This window comes from Lactuca serriola, chromosome 1 (genome assembly GCF_051521515.1).
Source record: "Lactuca serriola cultivar US96UC23 chromosome 1, Lser_US96UC23_V15, whole genome shotgun sequence".
NCBI lineage: Eukaryota > Viridiplantae > Streptophyta > Magnoliopsida > Asterales > Asteraceae > Lactuca > Lactuca serriola.
Genome location: NC_136408.1, coordinates 218,862,982 through 218,877,993, shown reverse-complemented (window position 1 = coordinate 218,877,993; position 15,012 = coordinate 218,862,982).

The following is a 15,012-nucleotide window of genomic DNA, read 5'->3' as shown; positions in this document are numbered from 1 at the left end:
ACAAGGTTTTACCTTTTCGTTTGATAATGAATGTGGTGGTATTAATGCTTTCTTTAATAATGTGTTTTATTTTAAAGCATTACCTTGTGATGGTGTGTATGAAACTGTGTCCTTTGTAGACAACTTAGGAAATAATGTATTGTATATTGATCCTTCTACTAGCCTAGATAAAGCATCATTGTGGCATTGTCGTCTTGGACATATAAATAAGAACGCATAGGCCAACTCCAAAAGAATGGAGTCTTGGAATCATTCGACCTTAAAACGGATGATAGTTGTGAATGTTGTCTACTTGGAAAGATGACAAAATCACCCTTTACTGGTACTTGTGAAAGGGGTGAGGGTTTGTTGGACCTAATACATACTGATGTATGTGGACCATTCAAGACTGCCACAAGGGATGCTAACCGGTATTATGTGACTTTTATTGATAATTTTAGTAGATATGGTTATGTCTACTTGATCAAACATAAGTCAGAAACCTTGGAAAGGTTTAAGGAATTCAAATAGGAAGTAGAAAATCAATTGGGCATGAACATTAAGATGCTTCGATCCGATCGAGGTGGTGAGTATCTTAGTACCGAGTTCATTGACTATCTTAAGGAGTGTGGGATTTTCTCATAATTGACTCCTCACAGGACACCATGGCTAAATGGTGTAGCTGAGAGGCGTAATCGAACTTTGTTATACATGGTTCGCTCTATGATGAGTCGAGCTTCGCTACCAATCTCTTTTTGGGGGTATGCCTTAGAGACTGCCTCCCATATCCTTAATCTAGTCCCTACAAAGAAGGTTACCAAAACGCCTCATGAGATGTGGACTGGGAAGGTTCCCAACTTGGACCACGTCAAGATTTGGGGCTGCGAGGCTTTTGTAAGGCATGAGACTCATGATAAGCTCGAGCCCCAAAGTGAAAGGTGTATTTTCATTGGCTACCCACAGAAATACTTCGGTTACCTCTTCTACAGACCCAGTGAGAATGTGGTCTTTGTAGCAAGAAAAGGGGTCTTTCCTGAGAGAGAGTTTATGAGCCAATGAGACGGTGGGAGGAAAATTGACCTTGAAGAAATTCAAGAATCAATTGGTGAAGGAACACACCTGAGTTTTATTATGGTTTTCATATTACTACGGAAGGTGATACATTTATCAGCGATAGTACACTGGTAAATTTGGATGAACCTAGCAGTGTTAAGGAAGCCATGGCAGGCCCGAAGTCTACTAAATGGAAGGAGGCTATGGACAGCGAGATACAGTCCATGTATGACAATCAAGTTTGGAACTTGGTTGACAATGTACCAGGCCGTAAAACAGTCGGGTGCAAATGGATCTTCAAGAAGAAGACCGACATGGAAGGAAAGGTGCACACTTATAAGGCTCGACTGGTAGCGAAGGGTTTTACTCAGATTCAGGGTATTGATTATGATGAAACCTTCTCACCGGTAGCAAAGATTAAGTCTATTAGGGTTATGCTAGTCATTGTTGTATTTCATGATTATGAAATATGGCAAATGGATGTCAAAACCGCTTTTCTTAAAGGAAAGCTGGCTGAGGATGTGTACATGAATCAGCCAGAGGTTTTTGTCAGTGCAGAATACCCTAGTAGAGTGTGCAAGCTTAAGAAATCCATTTATGGATTAAAACAAGCATCTCATAGCTGGAATCTTTGTTTTGATGAGAAGGTCTAAGAGTTTGGCTTCTTGAGAAGTGAAGATGAGTCTTGCATGTATGTCAGAGCTAGTGGGAGTATAGTTATCTTCTTGGTACTGTATGTAGATGACATACTACTTATAGGAAATGACATCCCAACCTTGCAGGAGGTTAAGTCCTGGCTTGGGAAGTGCTTTGCTATGAAGGACTTAGGGGAAGCTACCTATATCCTAGGTTTAAGGATATTAAGAGAAAGGAGTAAAAGACTAATTGGACTTAGTCAGATTACCTACTTGGATAAGGTGTTGAAAAGATTCAACGTGCAGAATTCCAAGAAAGGAGATTTACCGATCCAAAGCAATGCCAAACTGAGTAAGACTCAGAGTCCGAGTACAGAGGCCAAGATATCAGAGATGAGTCAATTACCGTATGCTTCCGATGTGGGCTCGATCATGTATGCTATGACTTGTACCCGCCCTGATGTGGCCTTTGCTTTGAGCATGGTCAGCAGATATCAAGGGAGACCTGGCAAGGTTCATTTGACCGCGGTAAAGAACATTCTCAAGTACCTAGGGAGGACTAAGGATTGGATCCTTACCCTCGGTGGGAGTGATGATTTGAGAGTGTTAGGGTATAGTGATCCAAGTTTTCAGACTGATAGGGATAACTTCCGCTCTCAGTCGGGCTAGGTCTTTACTCTAAATGGAGGGGCAATCTCTTGGAAGAGTTCCAAGCAGGAGACGGTGGCTGATTCGACTTGTGAATCAGAGTATATAGCAGCGAGTGAAGCAGTGAAGGAGGCGATATGTGTGACAACCCGAAGTTCGTTCCGTCATCGTAACCCGTTCCGTCATTAAAAATTCGTCGCTTTTAATTGTTTCCATTTCGTTTCTAAATTAACTCATTATTTTGAGGCTTCTATCATGAGTTAATTGGTATCCAAACACGTTAGAAACTCATGAAAACATCCCAAATTATTATTTAGAAAATTATTAGTTACGACCACGTTGAGTTACGGCAAATTAATCGGGTACGACCAAAAGCTCCGTTTAACGTCGGTATCGGGTAGAATTTCTCCGGGCCATAAACTCAACCCCTATATAAGGGATTGAGTGACATCATTTTGAAGCTTTTTCTCTCTCTTAAAACACTTTCTCTCACTACTCTCTCTCTAAGAACTCGAGTTTGATCCAAAAACCTCCTTTCAAGCTTCAATTTAGTAAGTAATCTATCCTAGCTTGTTGTTAAGCTTTCTTATCATGCAAATCTATGTTTGAATCACCCAAAACACTCAAGAACATGTGTTTATGGTTTAAGAACCCTTCCGAAACCGTGAACACCCCTAAAGAGGGTTTTGAAGCCCCAAAACCCTTCCAAATCACTCCTAGTGCTTAGATATGGCTTAGAAACTTGCATGCATGAGCTTAGGACCCCAAAATCTCACCAGTTGAGGTATGGACATGTGTTTACGGCCCAAGAACATTCTTGGACCGTAAACCCTCATTCATGGACCATAAACACCTTTTTAAGGTGTTAAATTGCCCTTAAACACCTCCAAAGGCTTCCATGAGCTTCCATGAGTGCATAGAACCTTATAATCCTTCAAGAGATGCACCAAAACATACTTAAATGGGTCAAACTTGAGTTTACGGCCCAAAATCATTCTTGGACCGTAAACACCCCTTCTTATACCATAAACTCCTCCAATGGGTGTTAAAGTGCCCTTAACACCTTGTATAGCTTAGAAATGGGTCTAGAACTTTGTATTCTTAACCTACAACCACCAAAACCCATGTATCATGGACAAACATGAGTTTATGGTTGTAAACTCATGTGTTTAAGGTAGTAAACTCCCCAAGAACATCTTCATGAACCGTAAACTCCTTTTCCAAGGCCATTTCAAGTCCCGATCACTTCCTAAGCCATGAAATCAACCCTAGAGCCTTCCCTTGTGCATTGTTTGACCATTTAGCATCCCAGAACACACCACCCATGAGTTTACGGCCGTAAAATCATGGGGATATGGTCAATGGGCCGTAAACTCCTCAAGGAGTTTACTCTTGAAGAGTAAACTCCAAATTTAGGCCCTACACGCCCTTAGATGCCACTCGGGTCACTCCGAACACTTTGAATGAACTGTTTTCGCGTCTCGGAGTGTATATTCTCAATTAATTAGTTGTACAAGGTCTAATTGGATACAAATGTGTATCTCTTCATATTACATAGGAACCTCGCGCATTCTTAAGCCCCGAACTGACACATAGCGTCCAACCGACACACTTCCCGACTGGTGAGTTCATACCCATACACCTTTTTCCGCGTTTTTCAATGTTTTCACGGGGGAATACAAGAAAACGTACAAGAATAGCTTGTACTCAAACTTATTATTTCATTTGAAATGTTTCATATTCCACATGCTTTTAACAATCAAAACCGTATTAACCAATAGTTTGACTTGCAGAGTTGGTTTTTAAATCTTAATATATATTGTTATAATATATGTTTCCCACATGATTTTTCCACTTTATTATTGTTAAAAGCATTAGATTAGTACATTTTTTTTGTCCTCGGTAACACTCCACAGAGATACACGAGTGGAGGATCACTGTTGTAACAAGATTATTTCGTACTATTACTTGTAAATTCGTTAATCTTAATAATTGGAGACACGTCCTCTGTAAACACTCCATAGAGATACACGAGTGGAGGACCGTCCCCATAACCAGAATCTCCTGGAGGGAGAGCGTGACTTGAGTGTATAGATCTATACGGGGCTGACTACCCTGCACCTGGCTGCTAGATACAACCGAACCGAAAGGTTCAAGGGTGACGGAATTCATAAATGGATAATGGACTACTTATTTCCATTTTTAGTCTATTGTATGGTTATAGAACTCGCAATTTAGATTACGGAGATTTACTTGTTGTAATAATGAACTTAGTAAGCTAATAACCTTAAGAATTAGTTTACTTTCCACTCAATAGTTTTATATACGTGTTAAAACTATCATACATTTCAAGGATAACCAGGCTTTCAGGAAACTTCACATAAACATTTGAAGTATGGTAGATACATGTACATTACATTTGGATTCGATAACCAAACACAAACTTTTAGGAAAATAAGGGTTTTTCCTGGGATAGCTGAACTGTTCTTAACTAGACCGTGTAACTAATGGATAACTAAACTTTACTTTTAAGGAAAATAAGGGTTTTTCATGGGATAACAAATTGTTCATAACCGGATCGTATAACAAACAGATAACTAAACTATACTTATAAGAAAATAAGGGATTTTCTTGGATAACAAACTTTTTCGGAAAACCAAAGGAAACTTGTATATTTTTAGAAAACAAACCTCTTATGAACTCACCAGCTTTATGCTGATTTTCAAACTGCTTGTATTCTCAGGTCCACATTAGACAGGTACCCGCGATCTTTTGGAGAAGACGGAGCGCTTATCAGACTCGTCTTAACTTTTGTTCATATGATATATATGTATAACACTTGTAACACTTTGATTTCAAACAAATGTAATAATTCTATGTAATGTAATGTTTTGTGTTTACTACGCTTACTATGTACATTGGTTGCGATATTCATGACGTCCTCCGCCCCGGAACGTTTCCGCCTTCGGTTTCGGGGTGTGACAGATTGGTATCAGAGCCCTTGTTTATAGTGAACTAGTATACCAAACCTTACATGGTATAAGACTATAAACACTAAGGGGCCTAAGTGCTCTGAACTAAAAGTATACCTTAAAATATAAGTATTTTCAAAAGTATACAAGTATACCTAACCGTCGAAATTTGTAACTACAAGTAGAACAAAACATAAGTAAATGGGTGCTGTACACTACAGTTAAACCTAGGCAATTATGTAGTCGTGTCTAGGATCAATATAGCCTGGCCAACTATATTTATTGGAGACACGACCAACATGTGCTTGGGAGTGACTGCGGTATGCGGCATGCCTAAAACTTACCCAATACCCAAACAACGAGTCGTCGTCACAGCGAATCATGAAATACTATGGGAGTATTTCTTGAGCCAAATCCGTTATAGAAATTCTCATCCCAGAGTTGTTCCTCAATCATTCCTTAGCGATCGTTTATCTGCTTTGATAACTCTTTCCTGCTTTATCGCTTAATAGAATTCTATATCTTTCATAATGAGATATCCCTTGTATCATATCTCTTGATTCAATTCAGAGGACTTACCATCCTCTCTTTCCTGATCTTTTTAGATCAAGATGCCTCCAAGAAAGAGACCCAGTTCAAAGAACAACAACAGCCCTCCGCCACCACCTCCTCCCCAATTTGATCCCGTAATGTTCCAGGCAGCTGTTGCTGCCATAGTGGCAGCCGCCATGTCTCAAATAAACCCCGGTGGCCCCGGTGGTCCAAGAGGTGGTCCCCAGCCCCAAAACCAAGAAGGTAGCCAGGGACACCAGAAGGAGTGTTCCTATAAGGACTTTATGAACGCGAAACCTACATCTTTCGATGGCACTGGAGGTGTCATTTCCCTAACCCGATGGTTCAAGAAAATCGAATCTATTTTCGAAATCTATGTCTGCTCTGAAGTTGATAAGGTGAAGTTCGCTGCCTGCACTTTCACCGATAAAGCCCTTACTTGGTGGAACGGCCGAGTCAAATCCCTAACCCTACCTGTAGCCAATGCCATGGGTTGGGAGGCCATGAAGGAACTTCTGCTTGCAGAGTACTGCCCTCGGGGCGAAATGCAGAAGCTAGAGCACGAACTCTGGAACCTAAAGATGAAGGGTTTCGATATCGCCGCTTACACTTCAAGATTTGATGACTTGGCGCTACTCTGTCCGTGAATGGTTACCCCGGAGAGTAAGAAAATTGAGAGATTTATCTGGGGGTTGACCCAGCCAACTAAGGGAAATGTCTTGGCTGCGAAGCCAGATACCTACGACAGCGCCAAATGCTTAGCACAAACCCTGATCGACCATAGCGAGGACTTAGAGGAAGCAGCCACCACTCCTGAGCCGACAGAGAGGAGTGGTGAGAAAAGAAAGTTTTGGAGGAAGAAGAAGAGCCAGCCTTCTCAGGAGTCCTCGAAGAAGCAGCAAACTATAGAAGTCCATGTTGTTACTATCCCTGTTGCTGCTGCTTCTGCAGTAGGATCCACAGCTCAAGCACCTACCAGTAGGTATGCTGGTAACCTTCCCTTATGCGAAAAGTGTAAATACCACCATAACCCCGGCCCCTGCCGTGAACTGTCATGCTCCAACTGTGGTAAAAAGGGGCATACGATTCGATTCTGCAAGGCGCCAGCCCAGTCAACCAGCCAAGCTTCTGAAGCAGGTATCGGTCAGACCTGTTATGGTTGTGGTGAAGTTGGTCATTACAAGAGAAACTGCCCCAAAACAGCAACAACTGGCAACACCGGGAGAGTTCTAGCTATTGGACAAAATGAGGCAGCCGCCGACCCCACCGTTGCCACAGGTATATTCCTCCTCGATAAATTTTATGCCCGAAATCCTTTTCACTTCTAGTGTTGAAAGAAAATTTGTTAGTATTCATCCAAACACCTTCTTAAACTTAGTTCTTCGTTAGTAACCGAAACGTTTACCGTCGGGATAGCTAACGGTGAGTAAGAGAACGTTAACGACATATCCATAGGTTGTATCCTTACTCTGGGCCACTATTCCTTTCCGTTCGACCTAATGCCAATTTTTCATGAAGAGCTTTGATATTATCATTGGCATGGATTGACTGAGTCCAATCATACTGATATTCTTGGTTTCGAAAAGGCCATCCGTCTCAATCTCTCCTTTGACCCGACTCTCATGATTTACGGCGACAAACCTAATTCCAATTTTCGTATCGACCAAATTCCTGGAACTAACCCTGTATCTAAATCTCAGTACCGATTAGCCCCATCAGAAATACAAGGGCATTCCAGTCAGCTTAATGAGCTACTCAGCAAAGGGTTCATCAGGCCAAGTTCCTCACCCCGAAGAGCCTTGGTATTGCTATTCCTTTCGGATGTGTATCGACTACCGTTAGCTGAATAAGTTGACCGTCCAAAAACCAATATACTTTTCTTCGAATAGATGAACTCTTCGACCAATTTCAAAGAGCCAGCTACTTCTCATAGATAGAGCTTAGGTCAAGGGACCATCAGCTACAAGTTCACAGGAATGATGTTTTCAAAACAGCATTCAGGACTTGATATGGTCACTACGAAGATGTAGTGATGCCCTTCGGTCCAACCATTTTCTTTAGTCGCGTAATAAGCGAAGAAAGCATGTTACATTTTGAAATGCATAAAACTAAACCCGAGGTACATAGAACTTTTTGAAATCCTCATTAGGATCGATCCGTAGCCTACAAACTCCGACTACCCTCAGAACTTAGCAGCATCCATCTGGTATTCCACGCCTCTGTCCTTAAGAAGTGCCTACCTGATGAAACCCTAGTAATCCCTTTGATGAGACCGAAATCAACGAAAGTCTGAACCTCGTGGTAGAACCAATCGAAATCATAGATCGAGAGATTAAACGTACGAAACAAAGCCGTATCCCGATAAGTGAAGGACCCACGTTCACTGGGGGTGCGTATTCCAATGAAACTGAAGTATCCGTATCTCTTTGCAAATCCTTGATTCGTATTTAAAGTTCGAATTTCGGGATGAAATTCCCTCTGACGGGGGGATAATGTGACAACCCAAGTTCGTTCCGTCATCGTAACCCGTTCCGTCATTAAAAATTCGTCGCTTTGAATTGTTTTCATTTTGTTTCTAAATTAAGTCATTATTTTGAGGCTTCTTTCATAACTTAATTGGTATCCAAACACGTTAAAAACTCATGAAAACATCCCAAATTATTATTTAGAAAATTATTAGTTACGACCACGTTGAGTTACGGCAAATTAATCGGGTACGACCAAAAGCTCCGTTTAACGTCGGTATCGGGTAGAATTTCTCCGGGCCATAAACTCAACCCCTATAAAAGGGATTGAGTGACATCATTTTGAAGCTTTTTCTCTCTCTTAAAACACTTTCTCTCACTACTCTCTCTCTAAGAACTCGAGTTTGATCCAAAAACCTCCTTTCAAGCTTCAATTTAGTAAGTAATCTATCCTAGCTTGTTGTTAAGCTTTCTTATCATGCAAATCTATGTTTGAATCACCCAAAACACTCAAGAACATGTGTTTATGGTTTAAGAACCCTTCCGAAACCGTGAACACCCCTAAAGAGGGTTTTGAAGCCCCAAAACCCTTCCAAATCACTCCTAGTGCTTAGATATGGCTTAGAAACTTGCATGCATGAGCTTAGGACCCCAAAATCTCACCAGTTGAGGTATGGACATGCGTTTACGGCCCAAGAACATTCTTGGACCATAAACCCTCATTCATGGACCATAAACACCTTTTTAAGGTATTAAATTGCCCTTAAACACCTCCAAAGGCTTCCATGAGCTTCCATGAGTGCATAGAACCTTATAATCCTTCAAGAGATGCACCAAAACATACTTAAATGGGTCAAACTTGAGTTTACGGCCCAAAATCATTCTTGGACCGTAAACACCCCTTCTTATACCATAAACTCCTCCAATGGGTGTTAAAGTGCCCTTAACACCTTGTATAGCTTAGAAATGGGTCTAGAACTTTGTATTCTTAACCTACAACCACCAAAACCCATGTATCATGGACAAACATGAGTTTACGGTTGTAAACTCATGTGTTTAAGGTAGTAAACTCCCCAAGAACATCTTCATGAACCGTAAACTCCTTTTCCAAGGCCAATTCAAGTCCCGATCACTTCCTAAGCCATGAAATCAACCCTAGAGCCTTCCCTTGTGCATTGTTTGACCATTTAGCATCCCAGAACACACCACCCATGAGTTTACTGCCGTAAACTCACGGGGATATGTTCAATGGGCCGTAAACTCCTCAACGAGTTTACTCTTGAAGAGTAAACTCCAAATTTAGGCCCTACACACCCTTAGATGCCACTCGGGTCACTCCGAACACTTGGAATGAAGCGTTTTCGCGTCTCGGAGTGTATATTCTCAATTAATTAGTGGTACAAGGTCTAATTGGATACAAATGTGTATCTCTTCATATTACATAGGAACCTCGCGCAATCTCAAGCCCCGAACTGACATATATCGTCCAACCGACACACTTCCCGACTGGTGAGTTCATACCCATACACCTTTTTCCATGTTTTTCAATGTTTTCAGGGGGGAATACAAGAAAAAGTACAAGGATAGCTTGTACTCAAACTTATTATTTCATTTGAAATGTTTCATATTCCACATGCTTTTAACAATCAAAACCGTATTAACCAACAGTTTGACTTGCAGAGTTGGTTTTTAAATCTTAATATATATTGTTATAATATATGTTTCCCACATGATTTTTCCACTTTATTATTGTTAAAAGCATTAGATTAGTACATTTTTTTGTCCTCGATAACACTCCACAGAGATACGCGAGTGGAGGATCACTGTTGTAACAAGATTATTTCGTACTATTACTTGTAAATTCGTTAATCTTAATAATTGGAGACACGTCCTCTGTAAACACTCCACAGAGATACGCGAGTGGAGGACCGCCCCCGTAACCAGAATCTCCTGGAGGAAGAGCGTGACTTGAGTGTATAGATATATACGGGGCTGACTACCCCGCACCTGGCTGCTAGCTACAGCCGAACCGAAAGGTTGAAGGGTGACGAAAGTCATAAATGGAGAATGGACTACTTATTGCCATTTTTAGTCTATCGTATGGTTATGGAACTCGCAATTTAGATTACGTAGATTTACTTGTTGTAATAATGAACTTAGTAAGCTAATAACATTAAGAATTAGTTTACTTTCCACTCAATAGTTTTATATACGTGTTAAAACTATCATACATTTCAAGGATAACCAGGCTTTCAGGAAACTTCACACAAACATTTGAAGTATGGTAGATACTTGTACATTACATTTGGATTCGATAACCAAACACAAACTTTTAGGAAAATAAGGGTTTTTCCTGGGATAACTGAACTGTTCTTAACTAGACCGTGTAACTAATGGATAACTAAACTTTACTTTTAAGGAAAATAAGGGTTTTTCCTGGGATAACAAACTGTTCATAACTGGATCGTATAACAAACGGATAACTAAACTATACTTATAAGTTATATTGAGTGTTATTAACGCTTTATAATAGTCAGACTAATTAATTTGTCGCGATAATCGTTAGACTAAACCCTAGTGGTATTGGTACTAGGTTTTATCGAAGGAAATTGTTTTGAGAGTATAGAAGCGTTGTTCGAGTGCTGAGTCATCACCTTTCAAGTGAGTGCATGGTCCCTTTCATCTTACACATAGATATGAAGTATTTTACATAAATTACGTGCTATGTGTGCATATTATTTGAATACTTGTTGTCTATGCTGGATGAATGATTTTATACATTTTTTAAATGATTTAAACTGTATATTTATTTTATATCTACAAATATGTTGGGATAAAACATGGGTAGATGAAATAGTTGGTGTGTGATGAAATAAAATAATGAGAGATAGGTGATGATAGGAAGGTGATGATAATTAGGTGATGATAGATAGGTGATGATGAATCGGTGATGTAGGATACTACAACCTTGTCCGAAAATTTGGAGATGTAGTCATCTACCAGAGTATAGATGGCGACCACGGACTATTATAGACAACCCCGTGGAAACACCAGCAGGCTCATCACCTGTAGGTGATGAATTACGAGTTCAGGCGATGTTGTAACTACGTATTCATGCGATGATACTCTAACCCCCTTACCATGAATTACGAGTTTAGGCGATGTTGTAACTACGTATTCATGCGATGATACCCTAACCCTTGGTGGGCACATATTGAGGGAGTAATCCCTGAATCAATACCGTCTAGGCGATGTAGGTGATGATCCTTAGGGAAAGTTCTTAGGAACAAACATAAAAGGAGATGCGATGTAAGGAGATGAGAGGTAAAATATGATGTAGGAGACAACCCTTAGGATAAATCCTTAGGGAAGGTACTTAGGAATAAAGAAGATAATGGGGATGGGTAATTGGGTTAATTGTTTGATGATTGAACATAATAAGTATATTATTGTGGGTTGAAAACCCTATGTACTCACCAGGTTTCCCAACCTGACCCACTCGGTTTATTTATATCACAGGTGACGATATGAAGTGACATTACACTGAGAGATTTAAAGAGATGTAGATCACTAGTGTAAATAATTGTAAGTTCTGTTTATGCTTATGTTTCTGTATTAACGATGACATCCCAAACATTTTAAAATGAAATAAATACGTTTCTTCGAAAATGTTTTAGTAACGTATTTACCATGTTTTAGTAACGTATTCGGATCTATGGTCTATTGTCGACCGGATCTGGAAACCTTATGTGTTTAGGATTCTAAGCGTTTAACTATGATATTAGAACTAGCCTATAAACGTTTCGGGGTAATAAGGATGATTTAAGACGTTAATCCTAAATTAAGATCTAGATTCACCTTATTCGGTGTATAGATCAAAATGGAAAGAACCCGTAGTGGAGCTGGGAATGCAAATGGGAATAGGAATCAACCCCCGGTGATTCAGCAAATATCTGTTGTAGTAGAAGATGTACCCGAGCCAATCACCATGGCTGGAGTACAAGCCATGATTCAGATTATGTTGGCTGAACAAAGGGAAGAAATGAGATGGATGTTGAATAGGGACGAACCTATTGTGCCTATTGAACAAACCGAGCTGATCCTGAGCAATCGGAGGAAGGGAACTACAGCCGCCAAGTGAGTCAAGTGGGGACTCAAGGTGAACGAAGGGATGGCCCGGAGAGGAGAAACGACAAGGATGGGCGAACGTACAATAATTTCTTGGGTGCGAGACCACCAAGTCTCTCAGGAAGCCCAAAGCCTGTTGAGATTATGGACTGGATCTCCGAGATGGAGATGGTGTTTGAGAGTTGCGACTATAGCAACAAGCAGAAAACCGTCTTTGCGATCAGGCAACTAAAGAGTGGAGTCTTGAGCTGGTGGAAGATATTGGCAGATACGATGCCCAAGGGAGAAGCAAGTAAGATGTCTTGGGAAGATTTCCTGGTGCAACTGAAAATGCAGTACTGCTCTGAGCAAGACTTACTAGAGATCAACAACGAGTTTCAAAACCTAAAGAAAGGAAAAATGAGCGTCACCGAGTATGCTGCAAGTTTTACAGAGAAGATGAAGCTTGTTCCTTATCTAGTTCCAACAGAACTTTCCAAGGTCAACAGGTTTGCCAATGGATTACCAGCGGACTTTGGTCCAATGGTCAAACAAGCAACCACTTTGAAAGTCGCCATCTGGGCAGCCAAGAATGTTGAGACCCAAATAAGAGAAAAGGGTTTGGAGAAAGTTGAAGTTGGCGAGAAGAGGAAGTTGGAAGGATCCTCAAGACCTGATAATAAGGGAAAGTTCTCGAAGTCTAACCTGGACGACCGAAGGAATGGAGCCAAGTGGTGTGAGAATTGCAAGAAGAAGCACTTCGGAAGATGCGATAGTGAAGTGACGTGCTATAAGTGTGGTAGGACTGGTCACTATTCCAGAGATTGTACATTCGACAACAAGAAGTGCAACGAATGTGGAAATGATGGGCATATTTCAAAGAACTGTCCAAAGAAAAACGAAGCTGCAAGACCAAATGCACCGCCGAAACCAAGAGCATTCCACATGATCCTCAATGAAGCAGACAACAATGCGAGGAATCAAGAATGAAGACTTCTTACCCGAAGATCGGATTATGCAGTAGCCATAGTTTCGTATGATGTAGCCTAGTAGAGGCATAGTCTAGGGTGAACTTGAACACCTATGTAATCGTTTCAAGAAATAATATAAAACCTTTGTTTTGTTATCTGATGTGTTAAGTTGTTGTGTGGTTTTCTTGTATGGTGAATTGGAAAAACTGCAGGACAATACTTGGGACGAGTATGAGTAGGTGTGAATGGTAGTAGAGGCCTATACTACCGGAAGCACATGACTCACACTTGGATCAGGGAAAATCACAAGGTTACCAAGAAGCTAGTAATTGATTTCGTTTTATTCAAGTGTGTTGTTACCATCGTTTCGGTAATGACTAAGAAGATTGTTGATATTCCGACCCTAGTGGTCATATCACATTGAGTCCGACTATGATGAGTAGGTTACGTGGTTCAGAGAACCAAGTTTGATGTAGCGTCCGACTTTAACCAAACAATTGAAATCAAAGCGATCAATAGAAGTATCGCGCTCGTTGTTAAAGAAGTTGGTAGCTAGAAATGCTACATGTTAAAGTGTGATTATATCACATTAGAACATGAAGGAAGGCATAGTCCGTTTTTAAATTTGACACTAAGAGACCTGAGTCTAAACGTGCATCACATGATGATAGGTCATAATTTGGAGTCTAGCCTGAGGTAGAGAGCAGGTGCACAATCGAGTACTGCTACAGTCAATAAGTCTGAGAGATAGACTTGAAGGAATATAGATGTTATAATTATTACCTAGGATGAAGAGATGACATATGGAGTCCTTATACGAGCCCTGTTTCGTTGATGATTCCGGGACGTAATCATCCTAAGGGGAAGATAATTGTAACGCCCGCAAATTCGGGCTAGTCAATTAGAAGCAATAGGGGTCGAAAAACGACTTTTCGACAAAAGGTTATTTAGAATAAATAATCTTAACCAAGTTTTAGAATATGTCACAAGGTTTCCGTACATATAAAGAATGACGAAATCCAAGTTATAACGAAGAAGTTACGACCCGTCGAAGTTTCACGTCGGAATCGGCACGGCACCAGGAAGCGTAAATAGTGAATTTACGATAGAGCGAGATTTAGCCTTAGCGATCTAAAAGAAAGTCGTAGAATATGTTAAACTAAGAACATCGATAAAAAGAACGCCCAAATCTGACTTCGTATGAAGAAGTTATGATTTTTCGAAGTTTCGGACTAGCAGTGTACAGCCCGAAATTCGAATATTAGATCGAGCGGTTTTTAGCCGACACGACCTGAACGAGAATCGAAGATCTCGTTAAGAGTAGCGTAACGAGAAAAAGATGGGTGAAAACAGACATCGGATGAAGAAGTTATGAGGATTTAACTGACCAATCCTGTCCCAGCCTGTTAATAATATAAAATTTAAAATCGAGTCAAAATTAGCCGATGAAGTCTAAACGAAAGTTGTAGAGTACGTTCCCACCTTTGCGTGGATATAAAGAACGTCGAAAACGGAACTCGTATGCGAAAGTCACGAATTTTTAAATTTTGTAGTCAAATTTGCGAAGCCTGTTGCTCTATTTATGACGTGGCAAAATCCTAACCGTTGCTTGCTGATCACGCCTCGCATC